General features: G+C 39.8%; 1 protein-coding gene across 16 annotated transcripts in view; it reads left to right on the top strand.

Annotated features, from left to right (window-relative positions):
- The window catches only part of Nrcam (neuronal cell adhesion molecule), a 252,306-nt gene that overhangs the window by 111,411 nt on the left and 115,984 nt on the right, over positions 1 to 24,911 (top strand). For all 16 annotated transcript variants that reach the window (XR_007590848.1, XM_050137361.1, XM_050137359.1 and 13 more), the window contains exon 3: positions 4,788 to 4,865. The gene's annotated coding sequence lies outside the window, so the exon portion shown is untranslated. The remainder of the gene's footprint in view (positions 1 to 4,787; positions 4,866 to 24,911) is intronic.

Raw genomic sequence — 24,911 nt, 5'->3', positions numbered from 1 at the left:
AGAAAATTTAAAAAGAAAAGTTTAAGGACTAGCCTAAGATTATGTATTAAACTTTTGGCAAAGTCAAAGACATATATTTTTAATTACAAATTACTATAATTTTGTGGGCATATAAAGGAAAATGGGGCTTAAGAGATATCTCAATGATTAGGAACACTTGTTTTTCTTGTCAGAGGACATGGGTTTGATTCCCAATACCAGCATGGTGGTTTACAACCATCCACAGCTCTAGTTCTAGGGGACCCAATCCCCTCTTCTGATCTTCTTGGTCACCAGCCACATACTTTGTGCATATACATTCAGGTAAAAAAAAACCCTCACAAATAAAATAAAATAAATAAAGCTAAACAAATCTTTTAAGTAGAACAAGATAATTCTATGCTACATATATACATGTAGGCAGAGACTGCTTGTTCATTTCCAAGTTGCTCAGACCAAATAATCATATAAAAGTTGTATTAATTACAACACTGTTTGGCTGATATCTTAGGCATATTTTTAGCTAACTCTTACATCTTAAATCAACCCATTTCTATTAATCTGAGTATTGTCACAAGACTGTGGCTTACTGGTAAGGTTCTAGCTGGTGGCTGGCGCCTTTCTTCTTTGGCAGCTACATGACATCTCCTAGACTCAGCCTACTTTCTCTCTCTATCTCTGTTCTAATTTCCTGCTTGGCTTTACTCTACTAAGTCATTGGCCGAAACAGTTTCTTTAATAACCAATGGTAACAATACATATTCATAGCACACAGAGGGAATTCCACATCATAGACATAATATGGGTGTGTACACTCACATAAAATATCACAAGAGACAATTTTTCAATATTATGTTCTGAGAAGTATTTCACAACTCTATTTTTCTTGATCAGAAGCAAAAAAAAAATCATTGTCTCAACTGAAAACTAAAATTGGTGTGAGGGGTCTAATCTGATAACAGCATTCTGTCAGTGAGGGGCCTGACCTTTATACCTCAGCCTCTAAATCTAGAATGCCTTCATAATTATACCACAGATTATGAATTGCGTGAGATCATGAGTGTCCACATTTGCTGATACTTCTTGCCTAATTGTGTATGTAATAGTAGATTGTAGTTACATTGGGTGCTATGGATTCTCATTTTATAATAAAACAAGGAAATGCTGCAAAAAATAAAAAATAGGTCCATCATAGCAGTTCACTTTAGGGCAAAGCAGCTATGGCAAGAATTTTCTTTTTATGAATTATTGCAATTTTGCTAAATACGTTTGACTCCCGGTTACTATAATTGGTTTATTATGCGTGCAATGGCCTTTGCATTTGGTTTTCACCTAGCTGTCATTCATCTTCTCTGAAGGCTACCTCTGAAATGCATGAAATTTCTTCCTGACCTTTTGACTTAGGATTAGTTTTATTTAATATGATAAATTGATTGCATTTTGGGAAAGAAAATTAAATTGTTACTTGGTTATTGGTAAAACAGTTCACAGCGATGATGAATTGCCCTGTTCTGCTGACCTAAATGCATTTCTAAGCGATGAAAGCCATGGGTGCAGTTGTCACTGCAAGAGTAATGAGTGAATGTAACAAAAATTCACTTCCTAGGAGTGTTTGCCATAATTGTTGACATGGTAGTACAATTGATACATACTATTTTGGTGGTTGGTGTTCAGGGCTTGAAATTGTCACGGCAGGCTTGAGTTGTTGATTCTTTGTTGGTAATACACAAACCAGAGGATGAAATCGCTTCCCTACACTGTCTTGGAACCACACTTATGCAAGACTGAAGATATGTTCCTGTCAGAGCATCTTGCCTTGACTGTGTTGTATTTATAAATAACAATCGACATGTTATCCAAAGAATCTCACTCCTTTCTTATCTCACCTAAAATCTATGTTCAAAGGTATTTTCTTCCCTACCCTATTCTGCAGCGTTTACATACTTTTGTATAATGTTTTTTTTTTTTTTTGCAAGGTCTACTTGTCAGAAAGCCAAGAAAGGCTTTGTGATAGGAGCCATGGGGATTCAACCTTTAGTCTACATGGTGGCATAACTGCACAGATTTTGAACCTAGCTCACCAATGTGGGAGTATGCCATAGGGAGCTCCCAGCCAGGGCTGGGTCCTGGAGGAGACACATTTGAAGCCTTCCTGAAGCTTTTGACTTAGTTTACTCTTCTTCCTTTACTGCCTCTAATCCTATCTTGGTTTTACCACTCTCTGAAAACTCCTATCTCTGCCTCCCAAATGCTAGGATTACAATCCTATACCAACGAACTCTTCTGCTGTCTTCTCCGGAAATTGTGGCAATAGTGAGTTTAACCTTGTCTCGTCTCAAACACTATAAGGTGAAATAGGAAACAAACAAAAAAACAAATGAAAATCCACAGGTTTGGGGATCAGAGAGAACGTATTTTGTTTTCCAATTGTATTGCTGACCAGCTATGTGACTGGAACTCTTAATCCCTCTGTTCTTGAATTTTGCCTCTGTACCAAAGGGATATGAATTGACAGAATTGATATATAGCTTGTTATATGGACTGAGTCTGGGCTATAGAAGCATCTCATTAGATGTTAAGTGGCACATCTAAAAAATAGCATAATTTTATTGACATACTTCTCATTGCCAAAGACTACTCTGTGTGAACCTACCCAACTAAAGTCCTGGGCAGGGCAGAAGCACAGAGCCAGGATGCTCCAGGAAGAAGGGCAGAGGAAAGAAAGAATGAGAGCAGAGACAGAAAAAGGGAAAAGAGACTCTATCCAGATGCTGACCTCACAAAACTACACCTGGACAGGAGTACTCACAGGGTGGGAGAAATTAGCAATAGCAAATTATTTTGTTGATAAATTAAAATGTGTGAAATACTAGCACATGCTCGTTGTGTTAAACTATTTCCACCTGTATGTCCTGAAGCATCTCAAGAAGGACTCGGATGTGTGCTAGCTGGTGGTGCTTGGGAAGAAAGATGTTTGTTACCGAAACACCTCTTAGTCGACTTCCTTTTCTGCTTCCTACCACACCTCAGTTCCCTGTACAAATAACACAGTTTCTTTCCTCTCATCTAAAACCTTCAGAGGACACAAAATGTTCTCAGAGTATACAGTCACAGTTCAGACTCCTAAGCTGGCTGCTGCTCACTGTACTTGTATTTTCCTGCAATAGCATATATATATTGTGTATATATATATATATATTGTGTGTGTGTGTGTGTGTGTGTGTATCTACCACTTCACCATCCCTCCCACTGTGCCTGATGTTTCTTCCACTGCTCTGTTGGTAGACTTTCTGCACTTTCTCTTTCTATTTACTTTAAACCTGATGTTCTCTGTACCCAGAATGCTTTTCTTATTCATCTTTAAGGTTCTAGTCAGTGATCCTCCTGTGCCAAGCCATCTTATAACTTCCTTGTAGAATTAAATATTCCTTTCTCTGAAGGCTCACAATATTCCATAATACTGTATTTTATAGTGGGCTCTGATAGTTCAGGCTACAGTCCCATCAGCATGTAAACTGAAATTCCTAGTAAAAGTGTCTTACTTATGCTCTATTTATTTCATTGTTCAATATCTATCTATTGCAACATGTACATATTAAGTCCTCAAGTACATCTGTTGAGCTGTTACTGTAGACATAGCTTCAAATTTTTATAGACTCTCTTGTACACACCTTTAGAGGTTTCTTCCTTTTTAAGTAGTAATCAAACGTTTAGAAAAGAAAAATCTTTATTACTTTAAAAGTCATTTTAATTAAAAAAAATCACTGACTTTCAGAAAACTAAGGTTTTGTTCTGATAATAATGCATTAGTTGCAAGGAAACTCAAGATAGTTTTAGATGTATTTGAGATAAGGGATTTTTTTTTTTTACTTAAGCATAAAATTTCATAACCCATGCTTAATCTGAAGCAGTTGAACTCACTACATGTCTTTTTGCTTTATTTCTGGAGTAATTTTGTGGTTCATGGTGTCCTAACATTTGAATGCAGCCCAGGGTGGCTGAATTGATTCTTGTGTCTCTTCTCTGAAAGATGTTTTCAGTGGTTGATAGTGTGAGTTCTGTTTTCAAAAATACCAAGTCCAAAAAGATACAAACGCTCCCTTAGAAAGCCTTGGGAGGCACTGAATTGCTTGACTGAAGGATGAGATATGATGTGCGCAGTGTGATTGCTCTGCTTCCCATCCGGGGTGTCTCTCCCCTGTTAGCCCTTCTCTGGAAGGTTTGCTCAGGGAATGCTGAAGTTTATGGAGGAGAGGAGCTGTGGCTGGAGAGTCCGGGTGGCCTGTGACTCAGCTTTCTCATTGGTGCAGGTGGGGTTTTCTCTTCAGATTCTAGCTGTTCTCAGCTCTTGGTGATCCTTACTGAGAAGCAGAGCCTACAAATGTAGGCAAAAGAATTTCTATGTTCCTAAATTTCTTAGAAATCCTAAGAACCAAGCATAAGCTTCTAACCAGAGAGTGTTTTTTCTACTTCAAATGTGTTTACATGTATGTATGTATATTTGTCTGTCTGCCTGCTTGTCTGTATTTCTGCCTATCTGTCCAAACAATCCTCCATCTCCAAATTGAAAACAGGTCAGACTATCCATTAAGGTGATGTATAGTCACCCAGGTCACTTCTCCAGTGTCACTTTTGATAGAAACCAGCAGAAAGATGTTTTGGCAAATGTATTCGTAATTTGTCTTCCTTGCAGGTCTCTCTTTGCAATTGTGTGTCCCATCAGGGACTCCGTTAACCTATTGACAGTCTACTATGATTGATGACAACCGATGCCTAGTTAACATTTTCCTCCCCTCTTCAATTTACAGAGCAATGCTAAGACAACCTTTGGCTTAAAGAATTAAAAAGAAAATTTACATCTTCAAGTAAGAAGACTTTCTTCAAAGGTAGGATCTGCATTTTTATAGTATTTAAATTCTTAAAGGGAAGTATACTATAAAAGATGAGATTATGCAGCATTAGTATCATGTTTAATATTTTTCATCAGAGAGCATGATAAAAGACAGGAAGGAAGACCACAAATGCAGAGACATTTGTCATCTTGCTTGTCAAAGAGGATAGATCAAATGCACACAGAAGAAAACCAGTCTTGCTGCCTAGTCATTGAAAAGGAGTGATGTTTGTGCTTTACTCAATCATGACTCATTAAGCACAGAAAATAGCATTGTTGATTAAAAAAATCACTGACGGAACTAAAAGTTAAAAACTGTAGGACACTATTAATAAGAAAATCATTTTTGTCGGATCTGATCATATATCAAAACCCTGAAAATAATGGCATCCTGCTTTTCTGGTATCTCCGAACAATGAAAAGACCGGTCCTGAAAGCTGAACTATGACTTTGAAATGTATTTGCTGTTTTGTAAATCCTTTCCCCACCCCTGGCTTCCCACTCTTCCCACTGCCCATTCCACTCCCTTTGAGTCACGTAGGATGATGAACTCCAGAACAGACTGTGATGGTTTCTGAAAGGCCACCTATTGTAGTACTATACTTGGTGGAAACTATCTTAAATGGAAATCTGGAACATAGTCCAGAGAACTAGATCTCAACCAAAAAGAGCTCTCTTAAAGACTTGTAAGGGCCCATTGTTCAGATGTCTGGTTCTCTACTTCATAGGTTTTTATTAAACAAATGAATTCTCATGGATTTTAATTAAGTAAAGGAGATTGCATGTAAGATTTTGAGGTGGTAAAAGCCTTCCATCATGTTTTGCCCATTGTTCTTGAGAAAAGTTGATCTACTGAGATGTCATTTTGGAATTAAGAGGAAATGATTCATGCCTCTGGCTGAATTTGGTATCATTGTGCTGTCTAGAAACTGATTTCATATGACGGATTCTTCTGGTATTCTAAAATACCATCAGAAACCCCCCAACTTAGTGGGCCATAAATTAATACTGCTTGTGGTGACAGCAAGCCTTTTGTAAGTAGTTTGTGGCATGTTTGCCACGAGAGGCAGAAAGACAGCAAAGGCAAGGGCTTACCTTCAGGCTGTAGGTCCTAGCGCAGCAGGTATACCAGATGGCAAGGTAAGTGAACTGATTCCTAGGCTCACTTGAGGTTGTACTTGGAGGAGGCAGTGACAGGACAAACCTGAGTGTTTTCCCACGTAGTAAGATTTCATGGGATGGCTCTAAGGGAGATTTCCTGGCAGGATTATGGTACTTCCTATTCTTACTAGCAAGAAATCTCTCGTCTTCTAGAGAAGGAAGTGAAAATGCTGCCTTACACCTTGTTCAGGACATTCCTACTGATTGGTTCGGCTAGCCTTTCAAGTGACTAATGAGAACTTTCACTTGGCAGACTGTTAGAGCTGCTGAACTGTCTCCTTTTGTCCTTGCGAATGGACTCATCTAGCCAAAACTGAATGCTTAGAATCTTCCTAATTTTTATCCCTTGCTTCAGAAAGGCACGCTGAAACTTCTCAAAATTCTAAAGCATGCTTGTATTCAGAATACCTCCAGGCTATCCAGCTATTGGCCTTTGACATTAGACTAAGAAAGTTTGGGGGGTGAGGAGGGCCGGAAGTCGAAAGCTAACTACAGCCACTGGGTTTTCAGTTGAATTTCCCACAATTATTAGTGCATTGTGGTGTCTTAAATATATGAGATGCAGGCCTGTGTACTGTTTAGGAAGCTGACATTCATCCCAGGTCCTTCTCTGAGAAGTGTTACTTGTCTCTTCCTGTTCCATGTTGGATATGATACACAGTATTTATCATTTACTGAAATATATGTGGTTTTTTTTTTACAAAGGGGAATATTGGGGGCTGGCTTACAGTTCTAAAAGTTTAGTCCATTGTCATCATGGCAGGAAGCATGGTGACATGCAGGCAGACTAGTGCTGGAGAAGGAGCTAAGAGTTCTGCATCCAGATAGGCAGGCAGCAGGGAGAGAGAGCACTGGGACTGGCTTGAGCATTTGAAATACCAAACCCCACCTCCAATCACTTGCTTCTTCTACCAAGGCCTTACCTACTCCAGGAAGGCAACACTTCTTATTTGCCATCCCCTAGTGACAGTCATACAAATCCTTGAGCCTATGGGGGTATTCTTACAGAAAATCTACATTCCTAGCTTATTTGAAAGCAAACCCCAAATTCCTTTAATTTGGAATTTCTTTAATGTGCCAATGTGAGGAGCAGGGCCATCCCTGCAGTCAACCCTTCTTGAACTGGTTTCTACCATGGCTAAATTACTGCATCGGAAGAACCTGTGCTTCCTGAAGTGTGTTAAAACTCGGCAGATTGTGAGAAAGGAAAACACTCTAGGAGTCTAACAGGTTATTGGAACTGTTTGGTTGTTAATGACTTGAATGTTGTTGCTTTGCCTGGACTTGTGGGATTCAGTTGTTCGTTTATCTGGGGAGAATGGTAATCATATTCTCAATAGGTAATAGAACTGGCAGGAAGATCTGATTTTATAATTCAGTTGACTTGTAAATATAAACAAGAGTTTTATTGGAAAACCTAAACAGGAACATAAATGTAGTACTTTTCAACAATAAAGGGATCTTTCTAAAGCTAAGAAGTTTATCCTATGTTATCAGATACTAGTCAATATGCTTCCTCCCAAACTGGAGATGGAAAGTTACCCTGGGAGTCCTAGAATTTACAAAAACCAAGACAAAGGTATAACTCTTTATTATTTCATTTCAGTTGAGTTTACTTGATATTTAGACAAGGAGAAAATCAGAACACTCTTGTTGTAGTTGATAACTCTAACTCTCTCTTTACCTGCATGGATCCAGAGGGGAAGATCCAGATTCCACCTAAAGTGACAGCATCTCTTAGGCATTGCCACATGCACTGACTTCCTATGGTGGTCACAGCGAGCTTTTCCCAGATGAGTTACTCAGCCATAGGCTACATTCCTTGGAAACCCAATAATGCAAAGAATAGTGTTCTGTTCAATAACTCTGTGTATTACACATCATTTTGTTTCTCTCTCTCTCTCTCTCTCTCTCTCTCTCTCTCACATACACACACACATTTCTGTGCATTATATATATACATTATATATATATATATACATGTGCATATATTTTTGTTATTTCTTTGACAACTTCATATACATACACTACATTTTGATCATAATCACCTCCCACTCCTCTCCCCACCTCTTCTCAGATCAGCCCTCACTTCTCCACCCTTCTCCTGTGTTCCTGTGTCCTGTTTTTAAAAGAATAATCCATAATTTTATTTGTGCTGCCCATATACTCTTGGGGAATATCCACTGGAGCATAGTTAACCTTCCAGAGTCTATACCCTTAGAGAAAACTGAGTCTCCCGCTTCCAGAAGCCATTAACCTCAAATAGCTTCACAGCTATGGGTGGTGCTCATGAGCCCCTTCCTGCTCCATGGTGGAATATTGATAGGCTTGATCTTGTGGCAGGCAACCACAGCTGCTCTTGAGTTCAAGAGGACAACAGTCCTATCATATCTAGAAGACACAGTTTTTCTCTGATCTTCCCTGACTTCTGGCTCCTAATATTTTCTCTTTTGTAATGGTCTCTAAGTCTTAGGGGAAAGGAGATCTCTCTCTCTCTCTCTCTCTCTCTCTCTCTCTCTCTCTCTCTCTCTCACACACACACACACATACACACACACCTCCCACATTTGTGGCTGAGAATTCCAATGACATTCATTTTCTTTGACAAGTTGTGAGTTTCTGAGTTAAACACCGTCCACTGCACTGAGAAACTTGCCTGGGTATAATCTGAGAGCTGTACTACTCTATAGATATAGAGATGTCAATTTAGAGGATAGTTGGATACTGTATCTATTTGGCAAAATAATAGCCTCTAGGACCTAGGCTTCATTATTCTTATTATCACCATCATCATTATTATTACGCACGATCCACAGTACTGGTGAGATACTTTCATCCTATGAGATAACCTGTAAATACAGTCAGAAAGCTATAATTACTCATATAACATTTATGCCACTAGAGCCGTATGTTGCCCCACAGGTTGTTACCTGAGCTCATAGAGTTTCAGGCTGTGTAAGAATGCTATTTTTTATCCCTTGCAGCCTACATAACACCTTCTAGTGCTATGAAATCTAGCCATGGAAGGAAGTTTTTGCTCAGGCCAGCTCATTTTTCATGCCCTGTGATCAAAGGGTTTTCTGTGTTTAGCAATAGGGCCTACTATCAAGTACTATGGGCAACCAAGCAAGGTCAACGAATTGTGTTGTGTTGGAGGGTCTCTGGGATAATCATGACCAACCAAGAGGGGAGGTATGTCACACCTGGCGCTGGGCTTTCTAGCTGGCAACCTGTGGCTTCTAGGAGGAGCTTTATCTCATGTATAGGAGAATTCTGATTAAACTTTTCAAAAGTTTTGACTTATTTATTTTATATGTGTAATTGCTTTCCTTGGAGATCAGATGCTGTGCTGGAATTGGAGTTACTGATGGTTGTGAGTGCAGGAAACTGGACCCAGCTCCACTACAAGAACAAGTGCACTCATCCACTGAGCCATCTTTCTAGCTCCCTCCAATTAAACTCTTTTATAAGATTACTTTTAGGAATCTTATAAAATGATAGTTTCCTTCTGGTTTTTTACAAAGGTCCTCAGTGTTAATTATTTGTTTCCCAAATCCTTCCTTGTCCTCTCCTACCATCTCTCTCCCCACTTAAACCTGCTTCTCTACTATTCCCTTTGTTCATTTCTGTGTGAAGTCTAAGCAAGTCCATGTGTTTCAGAGTTATATGAAATTATATTAAATTCCATGTACAGTGCTTCTATAGGGAGGCTGAGTTCTTATTCATTTCCTGAGACTTATCTCTGGAGTGGCATCAGAATCGAGATGCCTTTAATAATTGCATTACTTCTGTCCCCTTCATCTTGTCTTCATGATTTTTTTTCTGTGGATGGCTTGTACTACCCACCTTCCATTACTTCTGGCTGATCAGTCTTGTAACGTACTTCGGAAAAGCTCAGAAAGTGCAGGTGAGGACTGCTCACTCTATCCCGGCCACCCAGACCTGAAATAATCACACAGAAACTGTATTAATTAAAACTCTGCTTGGCCAATCATTTAGGCATATTGTTAGGTAGCTATTATATCTTAAATTAACCCATTTTTATTATTCCATATTTTACCATGAGGCTTGTGGTTTACCGGTAAGGTTCCTAGGTTGTCAGTTTCCTTCAGCGGCTACATGGTGTCTTTTTGACTCCACCTATTCTCTTTGCGCGTCACTGTTTGGATTTTCTACCTGGATTTACTCTGTTAAGCCACTGGCTGAAAACAGCTTTTTTTTTTTTTTATTAACCAATGGCAATAAAACATATTAACAGAGCCGGGCGGTGGTGGCGCACGCCTTTAATCCCAGCACTCGGGAGGCAGAGGCAGGCGGATTTCTGGGAGTTCGAGGCCAGCCTGGGCTACAAGAGCTAGTTCCAGGAGTGGCACCAAAGCTACAGAGAAACCTTGTCTCGAAAAAACCAAAAAAAAAAAAAACCAAAAAACAAAAAACATATTAACAGCATACAGTGGGGAATCCCACATCCAGAAAGTGCAATTGAACGGTGTATCAAGGAAGAAACCACTTGGAAGCAAGCTGGGCACATGTTGATGTAATGGCGACAGAAAGAAGAGGAAGATGGAATTATGCTTTTTTTTAAAAAAATATTTATTTATTTACTTATCATGTATACAATATTCTATCTGTGTGTATGCCTGCAGGCCAGAAGAAGGCACCAGACCTCATTACAGATGGTTGTGAGCCACCATGTGGTTGCTGGGAATTGAACTCAGGACCTTTGGAAGAGCAGTCAGTGCTCTTAACCACTGAGCCATCTCTCCAGCCCAATGCTTTTTTTTTTTAACAATAACAATTAGTGCTAATGTTATTAAGAAATTCTAAACTTGCATGCATTGCTCTTTCTCCTCCCACTGTAGTCTAATAGGAAGTGTATCTGCTTTGAAATTGGTAGGGGACAACTGCCTGACTCACTCCAATACTGAAAATGTCCAACAGCTTAGCCTTTAAGCACCACACGGCTGATGCAGTGACCTTTGTAAAGAATTCTCATGGAGGCCACAAACTGGATGGGATTGTTTGTCCTGCTGTACTTCTGGCTTATAGCTTCTTAATGGTTCATAGGGTCACCAGAATTGGAGCTGGCAATGAGATATGACTTTTTTAGTGGGCCTTGCTTTGCAGGATACTTTAGTGACCTGAAAGGCATTTTAGTGACCACAAAATCTACCCTACTGTGGGAAGTCACCTGCCTAGTTCTCAGCAAATGTAAGCACCACTAAAATCATTTAATCTACACAAGAAATTTTATTCCAAATTATAATAAATGGTATCCCTTATTCACACATCACAAACCATCTTTTAGTGAACTTTGATCATTGTGAAGTATGAGAGACCTGGCAGGGATGCTTCAAACCTCCTGTGTTCAGGTCTGTATGTACTCAAGGAGCAAAGGCGTGTGTTGCCTAGGTGCCCCTCCCTTCCAGCATCTGGACATTTCATCCCTGGCTGCTTTTGGAGGGAGCTGAATCCTGACAGGAGGGTTATCTAGGGAACTACCCAGGAGGAAAATGAAGCCCAGTTGGAGCAGGAGACCAGGCCTAGGCGCCTGCTGGTATTACAGTATGTTGCTGTCACAAGTGACTGCATACACAAATAGATTCTTCCCCACCCCCGTTCATTTTGTTTTCCTTTGGTCGGTTTTGTTTTATTTTGCCTTTTGTGGCAGCGTTCGTTTCATAAGGCAAAGAAAAAAAATCCTTTGGATGGATTCAAGTTTTCATATCTGCAGAAGACAGTTCCACAGCTTTTGTCAAACTTAGCCGTTGCATAAAGAGTCTTTGTTTCTGGTTGACTGTTGTGGCAAGCAAGTCCATAAACTCCTAGAAACACAGAAGAGAAACTTTCTATTCAGCGAGAGAAGTAGGATATGGTGCATAGAGCCAATGTTGAGAAGGGTTTTGTTTGCTACAGCAGGGTGGGAATTCACATTCAGACTGATGCTCTGTGTTATTTAGCATGCTACAGTTAAACAAAGGGGGCATGCCAGCCTTCATAGCCACGTTGATTAATGCATTCCTTCAATGTGTTGATTAATGTGTTCCTAGGATGCCTCCTTAAGCTGCCACTGCAGCTGAGGTGTGTCCAATGTGCCTCCTCACCGGCTGCTGCCTCACTCATGTGGGCTCATTTGCACATGGGTCTTCTGTGCGTTTATATCACACCAGTCAGAGCCTTTATAAATTAAACCTCACGTCTAGCTTGCTTTTCTTTTGTTTTTGCAGGAACAATTCCCTCTTAGGAGGGTGTTCTTCACTCTGATCTGGTAGGGAGTTTATAAACCTTGTTCCTCAAACACCTGGTGGTATTTACCTGGATATTCATGCCCTGAGTTTCATATTTGTTCTTTTCAAAATTTTATAGATAGAAAAATATTGGAAGTAGTTATAGGAAGATATTTGTACTAGAATGATAAGAAAGATGTGTAAACAGGCCTGTGTCTCCACTGGAAACTCACTCTTTTCTGGGCAGAGATCCATGGGCCCAGCCAGGGCAATTCTATCACTAATCTACTCCCTTAGGATTTAGAATACTTTTTGCTATATTCTGAATCCTCATTAAACCACATATTTCCTCATGGTGTTTCCAAAATTACTGATTCTGCCCAGTTAATAGCCTGTATAAAGATAAATCAGAGTTTAGTTGGTTTGGTATGTTTCACTTATTCGTTAAGATGTAAGGATGCTATTGCTACTCTAAATACTTTCTGACCTTTTAGCAAAGGTGATGAAAGGATCAAAGCCCTAAGTTTGAAAACATGTAAAAGGGGAACAGGGCATGGAAGAAATGGCACCGCTCTCTGGGGGTAGTAGTCTCTCCAGCTCTAATGTTTTAAAAGAGGAAATCGCCCATGCTTCTCAGAAAGACTGCTTTAGCAACGCGGAAAGCAAAGAAATTCGCCCTGAACAAGAGTGAATATGTATCCCATACTGCCATGGGAAACCATTATAGAGAAGAGATAGTCCTCTAGGTCTTGGCGAGAAATTGATGGTGAAGAATGGTATTTTGTAGTTTGAAGGCAAAGATAAGACTTTATTCCGTCTAGAAACTTCCATGCATGCCCGTGTAAAAGTCTACTTTAGAAGTTCACAGACCACACAGCTTGTGGTTTTGATCTCATTCTTCTCAAGTTCACTATTTCAAAACAGTGTTGTGCCCATTTTCTGTCTCACAAGAACACCTGCGGACATGGGAAGCAACATAAGGTGTTGACTTATTCCTGTGGTGTTTACTTGCTGTGCTGGCTAATTACGTCAACCTGACACAAGCTAGAATCAGCTGAGAGGATGGAGCCACAACTGAGAAAATGCCTCCATAAGATCGGGCTGTGGTCAAGTTTGGAGGGCATTTTTCTTAATTTGTGATTGATGCGAGAGGGCTTGGCCCACTGTGAGTGGTGGCACCCCTGGGCTGGTGGTCTTGGGATTTATAGGAAGTCAAGTTTGAACAAGCTGCTAAGCAGCACCCCGTGTGGTCTCTGCATCAGCTCTTAACTCTGGGTTCCTGCCATGTTTGAATTCCTGCCCTGACTTCCTTCAGTGATGGGCTAAGTTGTGGAAGTATAAGCCGAATGAACCTTTCCCTCCCCTAATTGCTTTCGGTCATGTTGTTTCTTGACAGCCAAAGAAACCCCATGACACTTGCGTAAGTCTCTCTCTGGAACTCTAGGTGCAAGGAATGTGTTCCTACCACAGCCATACAGTTAAGATGGAGGACCTCTAGGGAAGGTAACCGTGAGTTTTCAGAAAGCCTTTCCTAAGCGAAATACTTAAAAGCAGAAACACCAGTGCGACTCTCCACGGGGAGTTCATACGAGAATAGATATACATTTCTTAGCTTACTTAAATTCCACGGGGACTGATGGGCTGCACAAAGGGAGGCAGTGAACATGATTAATCCACTTTTCTGTAAAGCTTTTGATACTGTGCTGAGCAGAAGCCTGCCGACAGAGCTGTTGGCCTAGGAAAGGAAGGCCGTAAAAACACGGCATGAGGGGGAAGAAGAAAAAGCAGGGACAGTCCAGTCTACAAAAGCAAGGGCGAAACGTTTTGAGAATTTTCTGTTATTTATTTAATTATTTAGTGAGAAAGTACAGAGCAAATGGACTCTCCTAAATAGCTTTGTTCCCTGAGGTGGGGAGAGAGAGAGAGAGAGAGAGAGAGAGAGAGAGAGAGAGAGAGAGAGAGAGGAAATTGACAAATATAACCAGACAAACCTACCACATTTAAATGATTCCAGTGACCTGGAAAATAAAACTAAGTTTCTGGTAGCCTTTAAAACATTTCTTTATTATGTATTATTTAATTTCCCCCTTTAAAGAGAGCACAGTTACAACACACAACAGCCTTCAACTTGATTTGACATGTGAGATAGTAAATGATTCAACTGTTCCACACGCTAGAAGATATGAGAATTTTGCCATACAGTGGGAAATATAAATACACCCTAGCCCTTTGCCCCACTCTGAGAACCTAGTTCATGCTTTACTGTTTTAGTAATACCCACCAGACTTACATGCATAGCTGCTGTCTACCTCAAACAGAAGTCTCTCTCGTGAAAAACTTACCCCCAACTTTTCTTTCTGAGTTTTCTCATTTGCTCTTTATGGTTACAAAACTTTATGGTAAATTTATAGACATTTTAATTTTCTTAAGAACAAACCTTTGGATGCTATCATTTTCCTTCCTTGGGTCAATACCCGGTTTCAGTGAGAGAGTCGATTTGAAATCAGTCCATTGAAATAAGGTACTTGTTAATTCTGTTCAACTGTTTTAATGATTGCAGTACCATTGCTTTGACCTAGGAAGTAATTCAATACCCAGGGCATAGGAAAAGCCTTACTAGAAAGAACAAAGAGCCAAACCCTGTTGTTTACCTCAGCTGAGAATCAAATGGTCTTCCTCACAAACAACTTGTTTAATAACCACTGGGTGAACAAAAAGACCATTACACATAGCTAAATCAATGTATCAATAATGTTTTGAGAGAAAAATCAAAATGTATTGTGAAGTTATGTGCATTTCACCAATAAAAATAAAATCCTCACAAATGGACCCTGTATCTAATGCCTATCACAAGGCCCGTCTTTTTAAATAGACATTATTGATTGCTTTTTATATACTACAGAAGGAACAAGGAGAGGTGTTGGGAATGCAAGCAGCCAGATGTGGCACTTGCCCTTCAGCTACTTGCATTGCTTAGTTACGTATGCACAGTCCCCTATTCATCTATGGACATGTCTACTGAACATTTCCATGAAATGAAAGCGTAGAGTAGCATTGAAGTAGGTGTTATAGAACCTAAAATGTTCTGAGAGTTCAAAGGATGGTGATATCCAGGTTGCAGGAAACTATTCAGGCTTTAGGACTTGAATGGGCTGAGGAAGGAAGAATAGTTCCCAATATTGTCCAGAAAACAAACAACAACAACAACAAAAAAAAAACCCTAAATTAGAAAGGACAGATGATCACCAGCACCATTCATAAATAAATATATAAAAGTAAATCTAGAAGTAAATTTAGGAATAAGGGAATGATGGTTGAGACCCCTCTGCCCTCTGACATTCATGGACCCACATTGGCAGCACTGATCACTGACCCTGTTGTCCTGAAAACTGCTGTGTTTTAAAAGAAAAAAATGGTTTTCTAGGGACTCCGTGTGAAGAGACTGGAAGCCATCAATCATACCCAAGAGAAGAACTGGTTGTAGAAATGGGAAGAGGTCATTATTTTATTAACCAAAGAACCCAGATTGTGTGTAATTCAGGCCAAAATGATTTTTTTTTAAATAAAGAGTCATATGAACTAGAAATTGTATTTACCGAGGGCAAAGATGATGGGAACAAGACTACAGTATTGTCACTGCCGCGGAGAGGATTTCTTGAAGCAAGAATGAAACAATCTCATTAGAACTGAGCCAGAAAAATTAGAATCAAACACACGGAGAAGGAGCTGCACCCTCTCTCCTTTTTTTTTTTTTTTTTACGATTTTTGTTCTTGTTGTTTTGTGATCACTGTTTTAACGGGGTGATTAGTCAGACACAGTCCAGATTGTTGAGGTGGTATTTCTGTGAGACATTTCCATCTTAATAATTCTCTCAGATTTATTAAGATGAAAGGCAGTTTGACCCTAAGGCATGCATGAAAATGAATCACAAGACCCAAAACTACTGCCCTAAAGCGACACACTGAGTAGAGAGGGGATCCAAATGGACTCCCAGACAAATGCTGGCATAACAAATGCACCCAGCCATAAATTTAAGTGCCCAAATAATGCATTAGATTAATCAATTTTTCATTTTGAGCTCCTGAATATTTTTTAATCACACTTATGCTATTGTCGATTCATTTTCTATTTAACCACCCAAATGAGAAAGAGTCAAAATTTCTCCCCAAAGAAAACTCTTCATGCCTTCTACTTCATNTATGGAATAAGGAAAACACAAAAATAAAGTGAAATAAACATGATTCGATCTGCCTTTTATTTATCTGTACACAGCCCATTCCATGGGGACACTGCCTGCTTTTCATCCAGATCATTCCAATACATGCTATTGACATTGATGGCGATGCATACCACCAATGCCACGTTTTCTTCATTCTTTAGTTTATCCTGACCTAAAAGTCACTGTAGTGATCTGCCTAGATATACGACCTATTTTCTAGTTAATTTCTTTAATACTTTACTTAATTGTCGTGGATACTTTCTGTTGGAGAGACAGCCTTGTCATTTGTTTTCTACACGTTCTTTGACATTGTTCTGCATCTGGCTAACACAGGAAACACTGTGACATAATCTGTCATTAATTGCTCTTATAGCTTGTCATGAACCAACTTCTTGATAAAAAGAGCGGGATGTATTTGTTAGCATATACAGTACTTTATTTTTAATGTTTATTTGTTGTTATTCTCTATGTGTGATGTGTGTAGTTGGGTTCAAGTTTGTCATGGTTCAAGTGTTGAAGTCAGGGGACAGCTTAGTGGAATCAGTTCTCTCTTTCTGCCTTTACACAGGCTGTAGGAATCAAACTCAGGCTGCCTGGCTTTAGCCTTTACCTCCTGAGCCATCTCATCCCCACCAGTAATTTCGTTTTCAGTTCCTAAGTTTCCATAGAGAGCTCATTGCAGTTAACTTCATTTTTATTTAAAAAAATCATGCTTTCTTCTTTGTTGTGCTTCATATCCTTCATTGTAGTTGACCGTTTCACCTCTCTTAATAGACTATAGAGAACCTTGTATACTTTCCCTTTTAGTCTTTAAATAATGAGAAGCCAAAATTCAATAATATCTAACTCTGTATAGTACATTAAGAAAGAACTTTTGAGAAAAATATAAAATAAAACCAATTCTCTTTTTTTTTGAAGACAGGCTTACTGATTTGATTGTATTTTGATTGAAAATAAGAGATTAAAATCATTTTTGCCAGGCAATCTCTCTTGACACAGAAAACATTAAATGCACCTAAATTAACCCTCTAATTTTAATCCAAACTGGAAAAAGGATAGACATTCTAGATTGTAAAGCTGGATGGGACATGAATTTTCCTGTTTCTTTTTAACTCTTAAATTCTTTCCTGAGCAGTGTGCTCCACAAGACTCAACATTTCCCATTCTTTTCATGTGCGCTCGATAAACTTAGGTGCTTCAGGGTCTCCCTTAGGCACCAAATGAAGGAGAAGATTTCCTTTAAGGGTCTCAGTCCATCCAGGATGTATTTGCCTATAGTCTCTGTTTTGTTGACATATGTATGATGTAATCATCCTTCTAAGAAAATAGATGTTTATTATAAAAAATACCACCTGGGATCTTCTAAACACTGTATTCTATAAAGACAAATTAGTTTAATTTCAAATAATGTATTTTAATTTCTTCCCAGTGGTGATGGCCCTTCTTCAATATTTAATAAGGGAAAATTAGCATAGTGTCACAGTAGCAGTTGGGAATAATAAAAATGTTCACCAAGCGATAGTTTTTAATATATCACCTCTTTCTTCTTATCTGGAGTCTATTCCCAAATCTATGTTAGCAGAAGTTTGGGAAAGATTTCAATTTGTATATAGGTGGTAATATGTTTATAGTGGAATTAGATATTCCCAGGGATGGCTTTTTAAAATCGACTTTGCTATTGTAATAGTAATCACTGTTTAGGGCTTATCATATATTTCATGTTTAAGTACTCTATATATTTTGTCTAATGTTAGCCTCAAAGTGGCCTAATATTTATTAACTTCATTGTATAAATGAAAAGAATTAGGTGCAAGATTGTGTACATTATCTGTACACAGTGTTAGACTGAAGCAGAGATTCCACCACCACAATCCAAGTTCCAGAGTGCATCTGCTTCACCATGTTTAGGCTTCAGCAAGGAATGAATTAGTTCATAAGAGCGCACTTGGCCTCGAGAGTACTGGTCAATTTGCCATATGTACATGATGAATAATGTCTCATATGAAAGTCAAAGCTATTACCTTCCTGCCCATTCCTAGTGAATAATAAATCCAAAGGCTGTCAAGGTGGTTCCACCACACACGTGGTTCTAAATATCTGTTTTATGTTCATGGGCATCGTGGGCAATAAGTGGTACTACGGAAAGAGGAAATAAATTCGAAGCCCAACAATGCCATGTGGTTGGGACTATTTTCCTGTTCATATGGTGGTTGGCAGTGGTACTGGACATTCTTATATCTTTTGTGGCTACTTTTGTCTAAAAAATAAATTGTTTTATTGGAATTTTGTGTTGCTGTGGTTTGTTCACGGGTTATTTTTTGTTTTCTATAGTAACAGAAAGCTTGCCGGTCTTGTTTTGTGTTGAGACAGGATTAGTTAGCTCTCTGCCCCAGTCTCCTGAGTTAACAGGGACTTCAGCTGTATGCTCAGCATCCGAAAAGCCTTACGACCTTGTTCCTTCATCACACACCTCTTCTCTTTCCTGAAACCCAAGTCTGCTGCTCAGGATTTCATCTCATTTTGAAGATTTATTGTCTATTTATGTGTATGTGTGTGAGTGAGCCAGCACATCCGTGTACAATATCTGTTTTATTTCATAGGTGCTGGGATCTGAACACCAGTCCTAATGACTAAGTAGCAATTGTCCTTAACTGCTGAGCCATCTTTCCAACCCCCCAGATTCAAAGGCATCTGGATTTTCACTGTTTCTTGAGAAATTAACTGCCTGAGTTAAAAAAAAAAAAAACACCTCTTGTTCTGTGCAACAAATATTCAGTAACGTGAGCGTTAACCCTAGAAACTATAGACACAGAGAATATCCTAGGATAAGAAATTTCAGGAATGTGCTTCCCTGCTCCACTATCCAACCTTCCTTTATCCCAAACATCCCGTTTCCCAAGTTCCCCCCAACCTCCCCTTCTCACTTTTCTCTCCCCATCTAAAAAAAAAAAAAAAAAGAAATTTCAGGAAAGCTGCAAAATATGTGATAAACACACAAAAATCTATCACATCTTTGTGTTAAAAATGAATATGCAGTGTGGGTCTCTGTCTCTATCTCCATCCATCTCCAGATGAAGGTTCTATGGTGATATGCAAGATATTCATCAGTATGGCTATAGGATAGGGTCATTTCAGGTTCCCTATCCTCAGCTGCCCAAGGAACTAACTGGGGACATCGCCTTGGGCGCCTGGGAGCCTAGCCAGTTTGGATGTTCACCTTCCTAGACCTGGACGGAGGGGGGAGGACCTTGGACTTTCCACAGGGCAGGGAACCCTGACTGCTCTTTGGACTGGAGAGGGAGGGAGAGAGGAGTGGGGGGAGGGGGAGGGAAATGGGAGGCTGGGAGGAGGCAGGAACATTTTTTTTATTCTCAATAAAAAATTAAAAAAAATGAATATGCAAGAATACAAAATTAAACTAAATACTGAAAATAATTGACAAAGATTATGACTGTGTCTAAACTTTTGTTGACTCCTCTGAGCCCACTTCCCCAGCATGCTTCAACCCTGCCTGTCCTGTCCTATCTCCAGCAACACATTTTACCAATTATGTTTAACATCATCATCAACAACAACAACAATAACAACAAAATCCTTAATATCTACCCCTCTCATAGCTGATAATGCTCCTCATTTTCTCCTTTTAGTATCTAGTCCAGACTGCCTTCAGCAAGCATCACCTTAGTGACTCTTAGTGATTTCACATCCACTTCCCCCTCTTATCTTGTTGCAGTTGGGGTGGTACTTAATCCATTGGGTGACTCATCTTGCAACAATCCTAAATAAGGTTTCCCTAAATACTCTTAAGTCAACTGCTTCTTTTCTCCAGCCATAGAGTTTGTGCTTTAACATAAGAATCTGGCCTTGAGATCTGATGGGGATGGGAAGGAAATAAAATCCTATTGCCCTATTCAATTAATAGAACTTCATGAACATGCTTTTTTTTTTGGTGGAGGGGGCTCCTATTCCATCACCACACAATAAAGATATCCCCACCACACACACACACACACACACACACACACACACACACACACACACACACACCTCACTGACTTAGATTGTAATTTTTTCAGCCATGATTTGGTGGCAGTGATCATAAGAAATACGTATCTTTCCCAGTGATCCTACCTGGTATTTTATATTTGATATCATTTACTTTTTTGCTTGTCCTTTTACAAAGCCACAGCCTGCACCCTGACTTTATCTGTTGCTCTCTCCCTTACTTTCTTTCTGACTGCTCCAGGTTCACTGTTTGCCCTGCTGTCTTCCCTTACACACACTCAGACACATTTGGGATCCACTTCAGGGCTGTTGCTAGTTTCTTTCTCTGGAACATGCTTCCTGCATATGTCCATATATAGCCCACAGCTTTTGCTCAGATACCTCTTCCTGATGAGCTATTTCCTGATCCTGGGCAATCTGGTTTATTATAGATGCGTATACACCATGAAACATACTATCCATCCTTGGCTTTAATCTTCTCTTCAAAATTCCATCTAACAAATTATATTATTCAATGTTTATTTTGATGTCTGATTTGCCCATACTAGAATGTAAAGCTTCTGAGGGTAAGAACTTTGGTCTCTTTCTTCATTAATGTGTCCCAGAACCAAGAATATTGCTTGGTCTGTAGAACAAGCTTAATTTGCTCAGTGGAGAATGAATGAATGAATGAATGAATGGTGACTTAGGAGACTTGAAAGTTTTAGCTCTTTACCAGACAATATCGTTAGCTAATAAATTCATCTTAGTTTTATGTTAACACCCTGACTTCCCATGTCTGAAAACAACACAGTTTGGAATTCAGCTTACTCCCCAATTCTGCTGACAGGAGGGAGGTTTTATGGCTTTCCATTGTTGAAATGCAGAGGTGGAGTTGGAAAACCATCAAAAGAAATGTTCCTTTCATTTTTGAAGCAAATGAACAAATCTAGCATTTGTTTTTCAGAGGACAAATGGTCTTCAAAAAAAAAAAACTGTTCCCAAATCTTTGAAGTATTATGTCACTGACTCTTTAACAAGTGACTGGGGAAGCCCATAGCCTGGTGACAAACACGGGCCTTGTCAGCTGAAGGCTGATCATGAGTTTGCAAGGGTTGCTTGGACATTTCTCTTATGATACCATCAGGACTTTTCATGGGTACAGCCACATAGATTTTAGTTAAAAACCTCGTCCTCAAAGAAATCTGATATTTTGCCCAAATGCTCTTTTGTATAAAACTAAGATGTTGCTTGATATGTAAATAATATTAAGGAGCTAGCCAAAGTCATGACAGATTCTATGATGGCAGAGGGAATTATTTATTTTTTTTGCAGAAGGAAATGATGTTTTTGTTTTAGAGTTTGTCCAATGATTTGTTTAACTTTATAGTCTTAATAGCACAAGAGTCGAGAGTCACTGAGCTGGCTCTTCAGGTAAAGGTGCTGTATAAGCCTGGCAGCCTGAGTTCAATTCCCAGAACTGGTGTAGAGTTGAGAGGAGAGAACTGACTCCCCAAGGCTTTCCTCTGCTCCAGAACCCCCAGCTTTGACCTCCCCTCTTTACCATGCCCCATCCTGGTGCTGCCCGGCAGAGGCTGACTTACAGAGACACTGCAGTAATTGTCACCCATGTTGCATTAGAGAGTCTGGGGGGCGGCAGGGAAACAGACAGATAGACCGACAGACAGAGACAGAGAGAGATGGGCAGTTTGGGCATTTTGGTATGGTTTAACTGTACACATTCAAGGCAGACAATTGGACGAGACAACAGAATCCTGGCTGTCTCAGCAAGTTCGGAGCAAGAACAGTGTTGTCAGATGTTTATGTCCCCCTGATGACTGTGTTGGAACTTAACCACTAATGTGATGGAGATAGCAGATGGCACCTTTGGAAGCTGACCAGGTCATGAGGACAGGGGCTGTGGAGAACTAGTGCCCTTAGAAAAGAGATGCCAGGCAGTTTGCCTTGCCCTCCCCATCGTGTGAAGACATGGTAAAGAAGGTGGATAGACAGTGTGGACCAAAAACCTTAGCAGGCACGAAACTGCAGGTAGTCTTGGAATTCAGTGCTCAGAACTGTGGGAAGGAAGCTTCTGTTGTGTATGAGTGTATAATTTATGGAGTTTGGGTGCAGCATTTCAAGAGAGTGGAGAGTTACTCTGGACCTTTTTTCTCCTGTCTGTAATATGCTAACATTCTGTTTTGGAGAGTTGTAAGAGAGTGATCACATGCAAAGTGTGGTTGACTGAGCACAGGAAGCTTTCCAGGAACTGCAGTTACTGTTTGAATAAATAGCCTGGCATAGGGGCACAATCTGGTAATCCTGTTTAGAAGGGTGTGGGGTGGGGAATCGTGCGTTTGAGGCTGGTTTGGGATATGTAGTGAAATCATATCCCATAGAAAGGAAAAAAAAAGACATTACTAACTAAAACTTATCCCAAATGATATAGAGTCCTTCAGTTTTAATGAAGAAAAAGATAAAATCAGTATATTTAATTACAGCTGAAAAAAAACATTGACAGTATAGCAAGCAATTATTTAATCACCTTTTCTCCCACTGTTAACCCCCGTTGTAATTAGCAGCTTCTGTTCCAAATTATATATGTCGTAATTGTGCCCCTTTCGCCATAGACAAAGTGTTTTATGCATGCATATGCAAATGTGGACATTAGGCAAATGGTATAATGAGCCAGGAGTTAATGAACAGGAAACTGCACAAGAATGAAGCAGACAAGTTGGCACCAGAAATGACTATGGGCACAGAAAGTATGAACCAAGCATGCCCAAGAAAAGGGAAGTGTTCAGAAGGCAAGCACTGCCTCTGGACTGAGAAAAGAGTCGATTACAAGCCTACTGAGAAAATCTCCAGGACAATTTATCCTCAAACAAGGCCAGTAGGGCCTGGGATGAGCTGCCCATCATAGGAGCATTCTGGGTGCCATTTAATTCAGGCCTTCTTGGTTCAAATACATTGATTCTGCCATCCAAATGGACTACAAATTTCTTCATCCCATTTCCAGTGGATTGTTACCAACAGACATTATGTGTAAAAGGCAAAATGCAACGAAAAACTGGAAGGCGTTTTATGCATTTCAAATAAAGGTATAAAGCTAGGTAGTGGTGGTTCATGCCTTTAATCCCAGCATTTGGGAGACAAAGGCAGGCAGACTTCTGTGAGTTCGAGGCCATCCTGTCTTGAAAAACCAAAATAAATAAACAAATAAAAATAAGGGTATCTATTAGCAAGGCTGGCAATACCAAAGAGAGCAAGGGGGTTATTGGCAGAACAAAACAGAAGAGGCCACGCCCAGATGGGGAGCAGCAAACACCACTGAGCTGAGCTGGAGCCCATGACCTTGTAGCAGCTAGGGCAAGTGGGCTAGAAAGACTCACAGTTGGTTCCAAATTCACCGAGAGAAAGAGCACTGGCCCTCCCTGTACTTCTAAAGCCCAGAGTCACAGCCTCCCTCAGTTTCAATAGCAAACGCCATCAATGACTTCATTTTAAGTGCCACACCAAGAGTCTGGCATATTATCATGCTTTTCCATTTTCCATTCCTGCTTCTGATTGGCTCTTAAATGTGCCCCAGAGGCATAGTAAGGGTTTGGTCTCCAGTCTGTGGAATTAGGAGGTGGTGGGACCATCAAGAAGTAAGGCCTAGTTGGCTGAAATGGTCATTTAAGCTTGCTCTTGAAGGAGACACCAGCCCAAGTCCCTCTCCTTTTCTCTTTCTTTGTTTCCTGGCTACCGTGGGGTGAGAATCTCTCCCTACCCTGTCTCATCTCAGGCCCCCAAACGGTGAATCCTGGTGAACATGGACTAAAACCACTTAAATGATAAACTAGAATCAAACTCTTCAGTTGATGATCTTCGGTATTTTTCACAGCTGTAGAAAGATAACTAAAACAAACTCCTATGAGCAGAATGAAATAAATAGTTGACTGACCGGAAAAGGAACATGGGACATTGTGGTTGCAGATTTCCTGCCCTGGTATTAGTCCAAAGTGCATAGTGACAGGTGTGGGGGCCAAAATACAACATGGAAGGTGGGCACACTAGTTACCATAGAAAGAGCATTGCATTTAAAATCAGAAAACTCAAGACCTGACTTGACACTCAGGGATCCTGGAATTTTATGTATACAACCTTTTCCCTTGTAATGAGAATAACCATAGCTCTTACTTCACAGGGTTATTGGAGTAAACGGGACAAAGCATATGTCAATCATTTTATAGAGATGAAGATTGTGTGAATTATTAGTTATTCTGCACTGGCCTACGGGAAATGAACTAATTCACTGTTTATGTTGCAATGATAAAAATTTTACTTTTTGACCAACTAGCAAGGTTGTCTGCTAGCTATATCATTAACTTGTTTGCACTTAGACTCCTGTGACACAGGGAAACATGGCGAAACTAGAAACGTGAGTTCAGCACTAGCTGTCAATTT

This window comes from Alexandromys fortis, unplaced genomic scaffold (assembly GCF_014885135.2).
Source record: "Alexandromys fortis isolate MF-2015 unplaced genomic scaffold, M_Fortis_MF-2015_v1.1 scaffold_3, whole genome shotgun sequence".
Lineage (NCBI taxonomy): Eukaryota > Metazoa > Chordata > Mammalia > Rodentia > Cricetidae > Alexandromys > Alexandromys fortis.
Note: the sequence above shows the minus strand (reverse complement) of the source record. Positions and strands in the feature narration are given on the sequence as shown.